The sequence below is a fragment of the Palaemon carinicauda genome, chromosome 40 (assembly GCF_036898095.1).
Source record: "Palaemon carinicauda isolate YSFRI2023 chromosome 40, ASM3689809v2, whole genome shotgun sequence".
Classification (NCBI taxonomy): domain Eukaryota; kingdom Metazoa; phylum Arthropoda; class Malacostraca; order Decapoda; family Palaemonidae; genus Palaemon; species Palaemon carinicauda.
In genome coordinates, this window is record NC_090764.1 from 8,967,920 (window position 1) to 8,972,919 (window position 5,000).

The 5,000-nt window shown below is 31.1% G+C and overlaps 1 protein-coding gene across 1 annotated transcript in view; it reads left to right on the plus strand.

Annotated features, from left to right (window-relative positions):
• The window catches only part of LOC137631967 (uncharacterized), a 171,540-nt gene that overhangs the window by 153,681 nt on the left and 12,859 nt on the right, over window positions 1-5,000 (plus strand). The window lies entirely within an intron of this gene.

The window sequence follows — 5,000 nt, forward strand, 5'->3', positions numbered from 1 at the left end:
AGAGAGAGAGACGAGAGAGAGAGAGAGAGAGAGAGAGAGAGAGAGAGAGAGAGAGAGAGAGAGAGAGAGAATAGAACTATGAAATTTGTATATAATGAAATGGACTATAAAAAGGATATTACAAATATCCGAAATAAAAAATCATTTCTCCCGATAGAAAAGGACATTTGGGTAGTGCCATAGCCTCTGTGCCATGGTCTTCCACTGTCTTGGGTTAGAGTTCTCTTGCTTGAGGGTACACTCGGGCACACTATTCTATCTTACAGTATTTCTTTTCCTCTTATTTTGTTAAGGTTTTTATAGTTTATATAGGAGATATTTAGTTTAATGTTACAGTTCTTAAAATATTTGATTTCTCCTTGTTTCCTTTCCTTACTGGGCTATTTTCCTTGTTGGAACCCCTGGGCTTATAGCATCCTGCCTTTCCAACTAAGGTTGTATCTTAGCAATTGATAATAATAATAATAATAATAATAATAATAATAATAATAATAATAATAATAATAATAATAGCAGTTACAAAAGTTTTTCCAAAATAGCGCAAAATTGGAGAAAATTGTAGATCTACATATCACCCGAGTCTTTATTGAATACAACTTATTTGTATCTCCAATCAAAATTTCAAATTATTTAACCATATACTAGAGACATGGTTTGCATGGCCAGGATCGGGACTACGACTACGGTCTACCCCAAATCCAAAACAGTCTTTCAAAAGAAAGCAACCGTGCTTACCCCCATACAAAATGGAAAAAAAACCCACGTTAATAGAAGAAAATTACCCCAAACTAAGCCAAAGCAAAGTCCTTCAAAACGAAGGCAACCGTATTTACCCAATACAAAAATGGGAAAAAACACGTTAATAGAAGATTACTCCAAAGGCGAAGCAAAGTCTGTACCAACCGTGTTTCACACAATTGTACATAATTCCTTTTGTATATATTATGCTTGTATCTTTGCTCTTCCCTCGCACTAAAACGAACATGAAAATTCATGTCTGGTTTTTCCTCTGTAATATTGTCTGTCTTGTGAACTTGTTATGTCCTGTTGCCTTGAGGTTTTGTATATAAGGAGAGTGTTCCACAATAATATAACTCAGTCGTTTCCAATCTGCCTTTGAGTTCACACCCTTACTCGGCGCCGTCACAAGTCCCTCAAAAAAGAAGGCAACTGTACTTACCCCATAGAAAAATGGGAAAAATCCCATTAATAGAAGATTAACCCAATCTAAGCCAAAGCAAAGTTCTTCAAAAAGAAGGCAACCGTATTTACCCCGCCCCCCCCCCAAAAAAAAAAAAAAAAAAAAAAACACGTTCATAAAGGAAGATTGCCCTTTAAATGGAGGGTTGAAAATATTTCCTTTTCAATCTCTACATACTGCTTCACTTCTTATAATTCTAAAGCATATACTACCAATCCTATTACAGTGAAGACGAAGGCAAATAGCTATAATCCAGAAAGGCAGTCATGTCTTCTATGAATCATTCTCAGTCCATTAAAGTGGCGAACAGAATCCGGTGTTTGATGGAGGGTCATCAAAGAAGAATAAGATGCAATAAAGTGTCACTAGAGAGACTTCGGAAAGGCAATACAGAAATATTGCCTCCACTGGAAAAGGAAAATCGTTTTAAAGTATGATGAATATTTCAATACATTTCTTTATAAAGTCTTCTTAAGCTTTGGTCCTGTTATTGTGTTCTGATCGACAAGATACACCACACACACACACACACACACACACACACACACACACACATATATATATATATATATATATATATATATATATATATATATATATATATATATATATACATATATATACTGTATATATGTATACACACACACACATATATATATATATACATATATATACTGTATATATGTATACACACACACACACACACACACACATATATATATATATATATATATATATATATATATATATATGTACATATATATATATATATATATATATATATATATATATAAAGAGAGAGAGAGAGAGAGAGAGAGAGAGAGAGAGAGAGAGAGAGAGAGAGAGAGAGAGAGAGAGAGAGAGAGAGAGAGAGAGAGAGAGGGGGGGGAATTGGATTTATAGATCTTAACATTGACACTTACAAGAAGTCGATGTGATTAATCTATTGTTTTAACCATATATGACTCTTAATTCTTTTCTCTGGGCAGGCCTCTAGTTAACTGACAATCATGCTGTATACCAGATTCACAATTTCATTGTTATTTTTTATATGGTAATGTGTCGATGACCCTTACAGCAATGAAATAAATCTCAATGAAATACTTTTTGAAACAATTAAAACTAGTGAATAACAGTAACAGATATCTCATTCAGGAATACATGGAGAGATAAATGAAATAGTTTAAAAATTGGGCATAACTGCATACTCATTATTGCCCAGGTCTTAACTTCGCCTCAAATAGAACACAAAAAAAGGTTAGAAAACAACTTAGATAATAATCATTGACTTCAAAACTATCGTATAGGGGGCTCGAATGCCACATCACTTGCAAATACACGTTGACATATTCGAGTGACTTCCCGAATATGATGGAAGTATTCCCTCCAATCATAAAAATTAAAAAAAAATACAACAGTAAAGACGAGATCCTTATCCGAATCAACATATCATTGTCTTTGTTTCCATCAACAATGACTCAGGAAACCTACAGATGCTGGAATCAGATATTGTCTCGGATTGACTGACAGGCAATTTTGAAATGCTTATTGGAGCTAGGAAAAATTGGATTGGACTACGTTACTCTCGAGGCGATTGGCACAGGCCTGTGTGCCACTGACTCCAGTAATGCATTGTAATTGAAGGTTACCAGTCAACTGCCATAGCTATGTCATCACTGTAGAAGGAAGACTTGGAAATATGGAGAGATAATGAAAATGCAATGCACAAAAGGAAGTCGATAGTGAAATTGAAAATTTGATAAAAATAGTGAAATAAGGATGTGATTCTCTGTAGCGTTTATATAATGACTGAAACTAGAAGTTAATTAGAGATGGTTATCTCTAAATGAGGGGGTGATGAAAACTGTCTATTTTCGAAACACTCCTAGGAACGCTCAATCTATGATGTTGAAGGGAGGCCAGTCAAAACCACATGTGGCATAAAATGAATTCATAATTCTGAGAAGGAGCAGGAACTCTTCAGTCAGCTAATTAAGCCCTTTGATGTTTAATTCAGAAACAACTAGGTCAATTGCACTAGGAAACATTCTGTGATGAACACAACAAACAAGTAGTATATAAAAACCTAAAATATTCTAGGCAACTTACCAGGGGTACTGCAGTCTATAATTGAAAATAGAGAGAAATAAAGAATCCCTGTTAGAGATTAAAAAACAACTGACTATATTCGATATTGAAAATTTAAGATCTAAGAAGGACATTGCAGACTGAAGGACATCACAGCAGAAGCAGAGAAACAAATTTAAACGTGAAGCCAACATGGGATAATCATTTGGAACAATACCATATTAAAACGTATACTAAAAATAAACGGACTAGGAGCATGAAAGAAAAATTAATAAAGATCGAGGAAAAAAAAAAAAAAAACTTTGATTGGAAAAAAAAAATAAAACTTTGATTGGGAAAACAAAATTGGTTAACCCTAGAGATATAGTGTCTAGAAAGCATGACTCCACACTACATGTTCATTCATTAACTGGCCGAAAAACAACCATCACAAGATTTATGATTTTTAATTGTGAAACAATTGAAAATGGCAGATTAGAATTCTACAAAGCTAAAAAACTGGTAATAAAAATATAATGCTATATATATATATATATATATATATATATATATATATATATATATATATATATATATATATATATATATATTTATATATATATAATTTATATATATATATATATATATATATATATATATATATATATATATATATATATATATATATGTATGTATATATATAAAATCAAATATGGGAAGCATAACCATTCAGATTAACAAAAATGATTCATAAATTTTAACAGACCATGAATAAAAAATTTAATTCGTAATGACATTATATGACTGCGATTTACTTCTGATAATAATTATATGAATTTGATTTGTTGTCATTACAACATTTTAACACGCAATAATAAGATATATACACGGTAACTAAAGAAAAAGGTGCATATTTGAATTTGAGAAATATTTCAAATTCAAATCTAATTAATTTCAGTTTGAGTGTTGCTGAATATTATATTTTTAAATATAATATTTAGTATCACTCAATTTGAAAAAAAAAATTAGATCTGGGTTTGAAATATTTCTCATATTCAATATGCACTTTTTTCTAAATATTTTTTTTTTTCAACTATTTGAGCACAGCAAAGCTTATTCACATCAATTACAGCAACATTAATTTGAAAATACAATATTAACGGGAGTACTTATGACGATTTTTTCCTATAAGTTAATACCACTTGGAGTACTTATGACAATTTTTCTTTAAGGTTAATATCACTTGGAGTACTTATGACTATTTTTCCTATAAGTTAATACCACTTGGAGTACTTATAAAAAATTTTCTTTAAGGTTAATACCACTTGGAGTACTTATGACGATTTCTCCTATAAGTTAATACCACTTCGAGTACTTATAACAATTTTTCTTTAAAGGTTAATACCACTTGGAGTACTTATGACTATTTTTCCTATAAGTTAATACCACTTGGAGTACTTATAACAATTTTTCTTTAAGGTTAATACCACTTGGAGTACTTATGACGATTTTTCCTATAAGTTAATACCACTTGGAGTACTTATGACAATTTTTCCTATAAGTTAATACCACTTCGAGTACTTATAACAATTTTTCTTTAAGGTTAAAACCACTTGGAGTACTTATAACAATTTTTCTTTAAGGTTAATACCACTTGGAGTACTTATAACAATTTTTCTTTAAGGTTAATACCCCTTGGAGTACTTATGATAATTTTTCTTTGAAGTTAATA